Genomic DNA, 13,405 nt, shown 5'->3' with positions numbered 1-13,405 from the left:
TGAAGCCAATGTCCTGGAACATGTTTTGGATCTGGATCTTCTTAGATGTTATCACGTGTTTGGGGCCTAGCATAAAACTCAGAGAATGATTAACTTTTTTTGCTTCCCCAATGAAGTGAAAACATAGCTCTTTGTCTTATTTAGAGGCAAAATGTGGAACACAAATAAGTGGGGCCTGGTAGAAAAACAGAAGAGACAGAGCCTTTGTAAAATGGAATCGCTTCATCTTTCCTACTTCAAAACAAGTGGGTCGTGATCATAAAATTCATGTTACAATGAACTTCCCTCAGGGCCTTTTTCTTCTATCCCTTAACATCAAAGAAGAAAAGGAGTAAGAAGTGGTCTAAAATTATACAGGCATTCATGATCCTGCAGTAACGACAGGGCCAGGGACTTACTCATGTGTAGCACTAAGTGTTCTTAGCATTCCTGTGGGTGAAGCATTTACATCCCCGTTCTGGAGAGTGGAAGCCACATGCATAGTCATTACCTGCCTTCCTATCCTCACCCCTGCCTTCACAGGACAGTAGCTCCATGACACTTCTGGAGTAAGACCCACACTCACTTGGCCCAGACCAGACCCCAACAGGTTTACCCATGAGACACTCTGGGTGCCAAGCTCCAAAGAAGGAAATAGGAGATTAGACCTGGATTCCTTTGTCTCCCCACACTCTAGGACAGATCAGCTCCACTGAGAGGACCCACAATGTTAGCTAAGTTCCAAACAATTGAATGACCCTCTTCTTACCAATCCATCTCTATATTGAAAAGTCATGATGGTTGTCACAATAGAGTCAAGTTTCTATGGCGACCATGACAATCTTCCACACTTGAAATGCCATCAGTTGCTGGGTCTTGAGAAACTGCATCCTTTCAGCCACCCAACACCACGGCTTTAGACAGCTGCAAGAACAGCTCTGTCCTGGGACGTAAAAATCCAAGAATTTCCAGGGTACGTTAGAAACTTCCTGTATCTATCCATTCATCCAGTTAACATGAGCAAACTCAACACCATCCCTTGGTTAAGTCTTAGGCTTCTCCAAAATAGAAATAAAGACTAAGAGTGTGGATAGGGTGGTGTGGTAAATTCAGATGTTAAATCGAAGAAGAGACGGCTCTTTCCCATGAAAGAAACTTAATTCCAACCTTCACAATTCTTTTATAATTGATCATTTAAAAATATGCTTTAGGTGGGCCTGGGCAGCTCCATTGGTTAAGTGTCCAAACGTCTGACTCTTGATCTCAACTCAGGTCTTGATCTCAGGGTTGTGAGTTCAAGAGCAGTATTGGAGTTTGCCCTAGATATGAACCCTAGTCAAAAATATAAATAAATAAAAATATGCTTTAAAACCTTGCACTCCTCTCCACATCTCTAATTACTGTCCTCTTTACCTATATTCTCACATTTGCACAAAAATACTAAGAATCCTGGATACTAAATTCACATCTCCCTGTGCCTCCCCTTCTAATTAGTCTTCATCCCTCACATAAGGGGACCATATTTCCCCATGCTTCAATGAAAAATAAATTTCCAGCTCAACAACAACTTTTGTGTCACATGTACAGATCAGAAACGTTGAAATTATTGTTCAAATGAAGACAAATTAATGTTTCGACAAAAAAGAATTCCCTATCTCTGAAAAAAATGTAATTTCTTGAGAATAGATCATAAGTGCATTACAGTGAGATAAATTACATAAAAACTGGAATTTTAAAATACCTCCCATAGAGTCAGAGTCACATAACTGGAAGTCTGTGCTTTAGACAATGAACTTTCAAGTGAAACACACATTTTCTCTGACACACCTCATGCTTTTGCTTCATTGAAAAGGTTTTGCAAATATGTTTTCTTCAGGGTAGCAATATTTTTTTATTGTCACTCTAGGAATAGCTGTTTTATCTGTCTATTGTATGCTTGCTTGTTTCTCAAAGGATTAGCAAGTATGGAATAAAATCATGTGAGATTATAATGTTGTTCCAAACTCTAACATGTTTAAATATATTATCTAAGTGCATTTTCTAGGGGTACCTGTGTGACTTAGTTGGTTGAGGATCCAATTTCAGCTCAGGTCATGATCTCACAGTTCATGAGTTCGAGTCCTGTGTCAGGCTCTGAACTGTCATCTTGGAGCCTGGGTCCTGCATCAGATTCTGTGTCTCCCTCTCTCTATGCCCTTCCCATGCTGCCCCTACCCCACTCACAATCTTTCTCTCTCTCTCTCTCTTTCTCTCTCTCAAATAAATAAACATTTAAAAATTTAAAAAATAAATGCATTTTCTAATATACCATATTTAGACAACACAATGATGGTGATATATAATGGTGGAGATAGATGACTCTTAGAGTTTTCTGTTTATTTATAATTATTTTCTGCATCATAAAAGCCATTATGCTAGATTTTCTTGTGGTATGTTCCTATGAAAAAGAAAATCTACAAAATACTATGCATGAATCTAAATATATAAATAAGGGTTGCCTGGGTGACTCAGTTGGTTAAGCTTCCGACTTAGGCTCAGATAATGATCTCACAGTCTGTGGGTTGAGCCCCACATCGGGCGCTGTGCTGACAGCTCAGAGCCTGGAGCCTGCTTCAGATTCTGTGTCTCCCTCTCTCTCTGCCTCTCCCTCACTCACTCTCTGCCTCTCTCTCTCAAAATAAAATAAAGACATAAAAATAAATATATAAATAAATATAAATGTAAAAATGCTTGAATTAATAAAAATTCATGATAAGAGACAGTCTTTATCAAATAATTTCAAATGTACATACCATGCTTCTATGAGATGAACCTTAATTCCACTTCCCACACTTGAGCCCATGACTGACTTAGTATTTCACTTCTAAACAATAGAGTAGGTGAATGGGTGATTGTTACTGTACATTGGAAAAAGTAGACAAATGCTGGAGTCCAGCACCAGCAGGTCCAGTGCTCCCTGAAGGATGGATGGTGTCGGCAAAAGGGAGTGAGAGAGCCTCGGCTTCTTTCTGATCACCAGGCAGGCATCTCTGCACTGACCCAAGAGTCAGCTTTATTTATTGAAAAAATGTATGGGGTACACAATAGAAGTGGCAATTGCCTTAGACAATAATTTCTGATAACAAATTCTTTGGTATGTAAAAATTTCCCAGAACATAGATTGGTAGAAGACTCATGCATAATCTTTACTAATAGAGGTTGAGGTAGATGACTAGATGTTTATCATATGGGGAAGGAAAGGATCTTTAGTATTCAAATACAAGGTGATGTTTTTTAGTATAGCAAAGGCAAAAGTTAGTTCTTTTGTGAGCAGGGGTCAATTGCCTGTTTTCAAGGGGAAGAAAAACAGGTTTTCTAAGGAAATGTAACATTTGCTTTTATAATCATAAAAGAAGAAACTCCTATAACAAGTTTTTTCACAAGGTACAATTCACATATTTTTAGCTTAAGAAGGCAAGTAACTCCTGATATCAGTCAGTCAGGCACCTTGGGGGTCAGTGTTCAAGCAGAAATTGAATGGGGGTTGAGTGGGTGTAGACACAGGTTGCCATCTGACAGTGGGAGGCCTTGCAAACCTTCCTTACTTCAGAAATGGCTCCCAGCAGACAAATACCACTTTAACCCTGTGATGAGAGCAGTAGCTCCAGTGATACAGTGAGGTCTCGTGATTCAGTGATACATGTCCTTTTGTTATACCCAAGTTTCCAATATCACCCCTCAAAACCAGAGACTGCCAGGGAGACCGAGTCATGCATGCAAAAGTAAAGGGCTTTATTACGAGTTTAGGCTGGCCGAGCCTAAGCTCAGGCTCACAGACTTTACCGGCACAGTGGATTGATGCTGAGAGCCCCAAACATGGCGGGGTAAGGGCTTTTTTAGGAAGGGGTCAGTACAGGAAATTGTGACACAGGCACAGCGATCCAATCCCTACCCCCTATCAATACTGGCAGTAACTTTAACCATACATCGATACTTTTAGTGGGAGCCAATCACAACATTTAGAGTATTGACCAATCACAGAGTGGGCCCAGGACCCTCATGTAGGGCGTGACTAGTCTTAAGCAATAGGTGATTATCATATAGCCTCCATCTTTAGGCCCGCCCTTAGAAATGTAAAAGGTGTTAGCTGGCCTTTCCTGATTGGGTGTTACAAGGATTGTCTCTTCTATTGTCTAATGATTCTGATAAGGCCTTTAAGGTCAGAGGGGAGACTTGAATCAGACCTGCGTCCTTACACTGTCCCTCTTCTAGATGTGAGGTGAGGAGAAGGTCAGAGGGGAGACTTGAATCAGACCTGCGTCCTTACACTGTCCCTCTTCTAGATGTGAGGTGAGGAGAAGGGAATCTCAACCCTTTTGCTTTCTCAAAATCCACAACCACAATCTAATGAGGAGAAAAGTAACAAGCTATACATGCACTCATCACACAGTGTATTGACAGCATTCTGGCAGTTTCACAAACTACACCAGAGTTACCATATGACACCACAATCCCACTCCTAGCTACACAGCCAGGAAAAAATGGCCACAAATGTCTACATAAAATCTTGTATACTAATGTACATAACACCATTACTGATAATAGTCCAATGTGGAAACAGCTTAAATGTCCACTAATCAATAAAAGAATAAAGAAAATTTGGTACATTATTTATTTCACAATAAAAGAAAGGAAGTACTTATATGTGCTACAATATGGATGAAATGTGAAGATATTGAGCTTGATGAAATGAGCTAAAAATACAAAAGAGCACATATTGCATGATTTAATTTATATAAAATGTCCAGAGAAAGTTCACCCAAATGCTTTATCCAAAGCTATCAATACTGTTTCTAGAAAGCTCTGTCTGATGAGGTTGTGTTTCAGACTCTCCCTATCATTTTTCTGTTCCATTCTGTCCCAACGAAAATTCAGGTTTTTGTCATCTGATGGCACCAAAGTATAACCAAAATCTTCAAGCAGCTGTTCATGTTTTTGTCACCAGATAGCACAAAATGATCTGCACATTGCTGAAACAACTGTTCAGGTTTCTGCCACCAGGTGGCACAAAACGATCACCATACTATTCAAACAGCAATTAGGGTTTGTGCCACCAGATGAAACCAAAGCATCACCATATTGTTTAAGCAGCCGTTGAGGTCTTTGCCATCAAGTGGCACCAATGGATCACCATACTGTTCAGGGAGCCATTTAGATATTTCCCACCTAATGGCACCAACAATTCATCCTATTGTACAAGCAGCCATTCAATTTTTTCTCCAGATGACACCAAAGGATCACCATATTGTTCAAGCAGCCGTTCAGGTCTTTGCCAGCAGGTGGCACCAAAAGTCACCATATTGCTTAGGGCGTTGATCAGATATTTGCCACCAGATGGCACCAAGGGACCTCCATATTGCTCAAACAACCACTCAAGTTTTGCCACCAGGGGGAACCAAACGATCACCATATTATTCAAACACCAGTTAGGGGTTTTGCCACAAGATGGCACCAAAGCATCACCATACTGTTTAAGCAGCCGTTGAGGTCTTTGCCATCATGGGGCACCAAAGGTTCACCATATTGAGAGGAGCGTTGGTCAGTTTTGTCCATCAGATGGCACCAAAGGATCTCAATATTGTTCCAACAACTGTTCAGGGTTTGCCACCAGGTGGCACCAAATGATTACCATATTATTCAAAAGTAATTAAGGTTTTTGCCACCAGATGGAACCAAAGATTCACCATATTGTTCAAACTGCTGTTCAGGGTTTACCATCAGGTGGCGCCATAGGGTCACCATATGCTCAGGGTGTTGATCATATTTTTGTCCCCAGATGGCACCAAGGCATCACCAGAGTTTTCAAACAACTGTTCCGGTTTTTGCTACTAGGTGTCACCAAATGATAAACAAATTATTCAAATAGCAGTTGCAGTTTTTACCACCAGATGGCACCAAGGATCACCATATTGTTCAAGCAGCCGTTCAGGTCTTTGCCACCAGGTGGCACCAAAGCTTCACCATATTGCTCAGGTCACTGATCCGATGTTTGCCACCAGATGGCACCCAAGATCTGCATATTGCTGAAGCAAATGTTCAGGTTTCTGCTACCAGGTGGCACCAAACGATCACCATATTATTCAATCACCAGTTAGGGTTTTTGCCACCAGATGGCACCAAAGCATCACCATACTGTTCAAGCAGCCGTTCAGGTATTTGTCAGCAGGTGGCACCAAAAGTCACCATATTGCTCAGGTTGTTGATCAGATTTTTGCCAGCAGACGGCACCAAAGGATCGCCATATTGCTCAAACAACTGTTCCGGTTTTTGCCACCAGGTGTCACCAAAGGATCTCCATTTTATTCAAGTAACAGTTAGAGTTTTGGCCAGCAGATGGCACCAAAGCATGACCATATTGTTCAAGCAGCCGTTCAGGTCTTTACCATCAAGTGGCACCAACCATATTGTACAGGGAGCCATTCAGATTTTGCCATCTAATGGCACCATCGATTCATCATATTTTTCAAGTAGTCAATGAATTTTGTCTCCAGATGGCACCAAAGGATCACCATATCTTTCAAGCAGCCGTTCAGGATGTTTTCACCAGATGGCAGTAAAGGATCATCTTTTTGTTCAAGCAGCTCTTTATGTTTTTGCCAGTAGATGGCACTAAAGGATCTCCATAGTGCTTAAGCTGGTATTCATTATTATGCTACCAGATGGCACCAAACGATCACCATAGTGTTCAAGCAGCCATTCTGGTTTTCGTCAACAGATGGCACTAATGTATCACTATCATTAACTCATTTCCAAAAATTTTAATTGTTTGCAAGGAGGAATGAAGAAGAAGGAGAAAAAGAAGAAAAGGAGGAGGAGGAGGAGGAGGAGGTGAAGGAGAAGGAGAAGAAGAAGGCGAAGGAAAGAAAGAAGAAAAACAAGAAGAACAAGAAGAAGAACAAGAACAAGAAGCAGCAGCAGCAGAAGCAGCAGGAGGAGGAAGAGAAGAAGACAAAAGAGAAGATGAAAGACATGAAGAAGGCATAGGAGAAGAAGGAGGAGGAGGACGAGGAAGAGGAGGACGAGGAGGATGAGGACAAGGGGAAGCAGAAGAAGAAGCAGGGAAGAAGGAGAAGGAGGAAGAGGAGGATGAGGAGGAGGAGGAGAAGAAAGAAGAAGAAGAAGAGGAAGAAGCAGCAGCAGAAGCAGGAGGAGGGAAGGGAGGAGGAGAAAAGAATCAAACTCCCTTCAAATCCAGGATTTGTATGTAGACAAATTGATTCTAATGCTGTCTGAAGGAATTATTTGGTATAAAAAGGATTGTGAAAACATCCATTCTAGGGCCTGCAGACAATGAAACACCAGGTAGCAGTGTGAAGCCTTGGCATTGAGTCACAGGTTTGTGAAGGTAGTACATGTCAGAACAGGGGATAAGTGAACTGAAAGAAGATGGGCCATCAGAGCAGGATCTAGGCAGCTGTGTCCTGTGTGATGCACAGGGGATGGCAGACGGTGTGTGAGGACTTGTAAGCAGCTTACTCAGGGGTCAGGTGATCAAGAATGAATGCCCTGTTCTTTGGTAGAGACCCTTTGTACAGTCCACACTGCACATTAGGTGACAGTGGTGAGGGGAGAGATAAATCAATGAACATTAAGTTTGGGGTCAGTATCAAATGGAACTGCTTTAATACACATCTGAAGTTCCAAGCAGACTAGGTATCACAGTAAATCAACCTTTTCATGATTTTTTCTTACTCTTTGTAATATGTACCTTAGAAGAAGTGTTCTCAGTCTTTCACCATTGACATAATGTTAGCTGTGTGTTTTTCATATATGGCCTTCATTATATTGAGGTATGTTTCTTCTAAGCCTACTTTGTTGAGGGTCTTTATCAAGAACAGATGTACTGTGTCAAATGCTTTTTGTGCATCTAGTGAAATGATCCACATAGTATTTATCCTTCCTTTTATTGGTATGTTTTATCACGTTGATTTTCCTTTTGTCCTAAATATGCATTAAACATCACTTGTGTAGAATGTTACTTTTTACCATGAGGAGAAAACTAGTATGTATATTATAATTGATTATATTTCTTTCATTTTTTAATAAAAGGTTTTATTTATTTTTGAGAGAGGGAGACAGAATGTGAGTGAAGGAGAGGCAGAGAGAGACACAGAATCCAAAGCAAACTACAGGCTCTGAGCTCTCAGTACAGAGCCCCCACATGGGGTTCAAACCCATGAACCAAAATATAATGACCTGAGTTAAAGTCAGATGCTTAACTGACTGAGCCACCTACATTCCCCTGTAACTAATTATTTATTTAAGTTTTATTTGTATATTTATTTTTATTTTAAAAATTTTTAAATTTATTTATTTATGTTTTTTAATTTATTTTTGAGAGACAGAGAGAGATAGCGCTAACAGGGGAGGGTCTACACAGAATCTGAAGCAGGCTCCAGTCTCTGATATGTCAGCACAGAGCCCAATGCAGGGCTCGAACCCACAAACTGTGACATCATGACCTGAGCCGAAGCCGGACACTTAACCGACTGAGCCAGCCAGGCACTCCTGCACATTTATTTATTTTTGAGAGACAGAGAGACAGATCATTAGCAGGGAGAGGCAGAGAGAGAGGGAGACACAGAATAGGAAGCAGTCTCCAGGCTCTGAGCTGCCAGCACAGGGCCCAATGTGGGGCTCGAACTCACAAACTGTGAGATCGTGACCTGAGCTGAAGTTGGACTCTCAACCAACAGAGCCACCCAGGCACCCCCATTATTTTTTTAAATGGAAGTTTAAAACAGAAATTGACAAAACAATCAGTATATATAAGGTGACAGACAGGTAGTCTAGGATGAAAGGAGATGATGTATACTCTCCTAAAAATTATAATACATAGTTACAGGCTCCATGCACTGAACAGCAAAAGAAACAATGAAAAACCCGGTAGCAACAAGCAATTCTAGTTGTCTTGGGACAGATTACCTTACTGTTGCTGTCAAGAAAATTCCTGAGTGATAAGTTGGAATGACATTTCTAGGGTAGTTTGAAGCTGTCACGTGATTAAGCCCAGTTCTATGACTTGGGCCAGCATAAATGATTCCATTTTGGGCCTGTAGTTTTCTTTTCAACATCACCAAGATATGGCTCCAACCTAACGTCATTCACCATAAGCTGACAGAGTCTTACGATTTTTTTGTTTAAAAAATATTTTTAGAAATTCATTTATTTTGAAACAAAGAGCTAGTGGGGGGATTCTCAGAGAGTGAGAGAGAGCATCCCAAGCAGGCTCAATGCTGTCAGCAGAGCCCAGACATTGAGATCAACTCCACGAACTATGAGATCATGACCTGAGCCACCCAAGCAGTCTTATTCTTTTTCCTACGTGTACTCGTTATAACTGTGTGCTCTGAGAACAGATTAGGATTAAACCCTAGTTCTCCACTTATATACAGCATAAGCTTGACTTTTGTTTTTGTTTCACTTCACAGTTACTCAGTTCCCTCACTTGCAAAATTGCAATTAGATGTTTCTGAGTGTAGAAAAAAATTGAAATCAATAATATATCTGATCTGTATCCTATGCTGTGCTGTTGATTCCTTGTGATGTATTTTTTTACTTACTGAATCTTTCATCTCTGACTGATTCTTTTTGTATTTGTATATCTTTGTTGAAGTTCTGACTGAGTTCCTCTACTCCTTTGTCAAGTCCAGTGGGTATCTTTATGACCATTACTCTGAAATCTTTATCGGGCATATTATCTATCCCATTTCATTTAGCTCACTTGTGATTTTTCTGTTTTTTCTGCATTTGAGATATATTCCTGTCCTCCCATTCAGTCTAACTCTCTGTTTCTGTGCTTTAGGGAGGTCAGCTACATCTCCTGGTCTTGAAGGTAGTGGCCTTCTGTAAAAGAGTTCCTGTGGTTCCTTGTATCACAATCTTCCCACCCACTAGAACCAGGCACTCCAGGGATACTTCTTAATTTAAGAGTTTTTTCCTAATGTTTATTTATTTTTAGAGAGAGACACACAGAGTGTGAGCAGGGAGGGTCAGAGAGAGAGGGAAACACAGAATCAAAAGCAGGCTCCAGACTCTGAGCCGTCAGCACAGAGCTTGATGCGGGGCTTGAACCCATGAACTGTGAGTTCATGATCTGAGCTGAAGTCAGACGCTTAACCAACTGAGCCACCCAGGCTCCCTTCCAGGGATACTTCTTATGTTGTCTGCATGTGCCTTACATTTTTGGCTGAGCCTCATACTATATTTGCCATCAGCCCAGATGCTGCAATGACCCACTCTGCATGCTGTGAGTGCACTGGAAGATTTTGTGCCCTGCATAGTTAATTAGCCTGTCTGAGGTTGCCATAGGCAGGTAGGTGGGTAGGGCAGCAGGCAGGCTAGATATCTGCAATTACCCTCTCTGCCATAGTTTCTGGTTCACTGAATAGCAGGTCTTTCTTGGTGCATGGCCAAATGAGTCTTTCATTGGTGGGTGGGGCCAGTAGTCAGAGTAGGTGTTTGCAATCTGTCTCTCTGGCACAGCTATGGGTACATGCTTATCAATAGGTAAATCACACAGACAGAAAATTCATGAGGAGACAGTAGCTTTGAATGACACTATACACCGGATTGATCTAACAGATATATACAGAACATACCATTCAAAAACAGCAGAATACCCATACTTTTCAAGTGCAAATGGAATATTTTCCAGGATAGATCACATGTTAGGCCACAGAACAAGTTCCAATAAATTTAAGAAAATTGAGTTCATATCAAACATCATTTCCAAGCACAACAGTATTAAACTAGAAAGTTACAGGAAAAATCTTGAAAGAAAACAAATACATGGAAGCTAAACAGCATGCTATTAAACATTGGATGGCCAAACCAAAAAATTGGAGCCAATATTAAAAACAAACAAACAAACAAACAAACAAACGTGGAAGCAAATGAAAATGAAACCACAACAATCCAAAATCTTTGGGATGCAGCAAAAGCAGTTCTAAGAAGGACATTTACCATGACACAGGTTTACCTCAAAAAAACAAGAAAAATCTCAAGGAAACAACCTAACCCTATACCTAAAGTAGCTAGAAAAAGAACGAAGTCCAAAGCTAGTAGAAGAAAGAAAATAGTAAAGATTAGAATGCAAATAAGTGAAATAAAGACTAAAAATAAACAGACAAATTACAAAACAATAGAAAAAGTGGTAAAACCAGGAGTTTATTCTATTAAAAATAACACTCGCAGGAGGAGGGAGTAAGCATGAAACATCCCTGGGATTTTCTCTCTTCCTCTCTATCTCCCTCATACTCTCTCTGTATTTCAAAATAAATAAATAAATGAACTTTAAAAATACACTGGGAAAACAGTGAAAGCAAGAGGAAGAAATAGACAAACTACCAGCAAATATATCTGATGAGCTTAAAAATCCTCAACAACAAAATATTAGTAAACCAAATTCAATAATGCATTAAAAAAGTTATTCACCATGATCAGTAGAATTTATTCCATGAATGCAAGTGTGGTACAATATTTGCAAATCATTCCGCGTTAATCAATACATCACATTAAAAATAGAAAGGATAAGAAGCATGTAATCCTCTCAATAGATGCAGAAAAATGATTTGATAGCATACAGAATCCATTCATGATAAAAACTCTCAACAAATTCAACTGATTCAATTTCACTATTATTAGTTGGGGGTGTAGAGAAGACATACCTCAACATAATAAAGGCCACAGCTAACACTATGGTCAATGGAGAAAACTCAAAGCTTTTCCTCTAAGATTGAAACAAGACCATTCTCACTACTTTTATTCAATCTAGTACTGGAAACTCAGAGAAGAAAAAAACAAAAAGGGCATTCAAATTGGTAAGGAAGACGTCAACATTTCAGTTTTTGAAGATGACATGATACTATTTATAGAATATTCTAAAGACTCCACCTGGAAACTCTTCAAACTGATAAGTGAATTCAGTATATTTGCAGGCTATAAAATCAATATATGGAAATATGTTGCATTTCTACATGCTAATAGCAAAGCAAAAAAAAATGAATAAAATGCCTAGGAATAAATTTAATCAATGTTTTTAGCAATAATCCAAAACTGAACCAGGAATAAAAAGAAAGTTTGGACACACCAATTAATAATAGTGAATAAAAAAAACTTAAAAACAATATACATATATATGTATATGTAGTTATATATGTATATTTAGTTATGTATATACTCAGTCATGAAAAATAATGAGATTTTGCCATTTGATCCACCTGGATGGAACTAGCAGTTTTCTTGCTCAGTGAAATATCGGAGAAAGGAAGAGAAATACCATATGATTTCACTTATATGTGAAATCTAAAACAAAACAAAACAAATGAACAAAAATACATACTCTTTTTTTAAATATGGAAAGATCTCCAAGATCCATTTATTTATAATTTAAATTTTAGTTAGTTAAAATACAGTGCAATGCTAGTTTCAAGAGCAGATTCAGTGATTCATCACTTACCTACAACACCCAGTGCTCATCACAAGTGCCATCCTTAACACCCATCATCCGTCTAGTCCATCACCCACCTCCCTTCATCAACCCTCAGTTTGTTCTCTATCATTAAGAATCCCTTGTGATTTGTTTCTTTCTTCTCTCCACTCACCATGTTTATCTGCTTTGTTTGTTAAATTCCACATATGAGTGAAATCATATGATATTTGTCTTTCTCTGATTGATTTATTTCACTTAGCATAATATATTCTAGCTCAGTATACACTGGTGTAGATGGCAAGATTTCCTTCTTTTTGATGGTTGAATAATATTCCACTGTATACATAGAACACATCTTCTTTATCCATTCATTATTTGGTGGACATTTGGGACCCTCTCCATAATTTGGCTATTGTTGATAATGCTGCTATAGACACTGGGGGGTGCATGTACCCCTTCGAATCTGTATTTTTGTATCCTTTGGGTAAATACCAAGTAGTGCAATTGCTGGATCATAGACTAGTTCTACTTTCAACTTTTTGAGGAACCTTCATGCTCTTTTCCAGATTGGTTGCACCAGTTTCCATCCTCTCCAATAGTGCAAGAGGGTTCTCCTTTCTCTGCATCCTCACCAACAACTGTTGTTTCTTTGTGTTGTTAATTTTAGCTAATCTGAAAGGTATGACTTGCAAAAATACAGGCTGATAAATACAGAAAATAAAGTGGTTGTCAGAAGGGAAGTCAGTTGGGGAATGCGTGAAATAGAAAAGGGGATTAGGAGGTACTAACTTTCACTTACGTAATACATAAATGATGGAGATTAAAAGTATAGCATAGGAAGTATAGTCAAGAATATTTTAATAATGTATGGTGACAGATAGTGACTATACTTATGGTATTTTGTAATTCATAAAAGTGTTGACAATATGTTGTACATTAAAAACTAATGTAACA

General features: G+C 39.3%; 1 long non-coding RNA gene across 1 annotated transcript; it reads left to right on the top strand.

Annotated features, from left to right (window-relative positions):
• Nucleotides 1–881: 881 nt before the first annotated feature.
• LOC115283886 lies at nucleotides 882–13,060 on the top strand. Its single transcript, XR_003905085.1, has 3 exons — nucleotides 882–952; nucleotides 4,231–4,308; nucleotides 13,018–13,060. It is a non-coding gene; the product is annotated as an uncharacterized LOC115283886 (long non-coding RNA).
• Nucleotides 13,061–13,405: the final 345 nt, after the last annotated feature.

Source organism: Suricata suricatta, chromosome X (assembly GCF_006229205.1).
Source record: "Suricata suricatta isolate VVHF042 chromosome X, meerkat_22Aug2017_6uvM2_HiC, whole genome shotgun sequence".
Lineage (NCBI taxonomy): Eukaryota > Metazoa > Chordata > Mammalia > Carnivora > Herpestidae > Suricata > Suricata suricatta.
The sequence above is the reverse complement of the archived record's forward strand: the minus strand, read 5'-3'. Positions and strand labels throughout refer to the sequence as shown.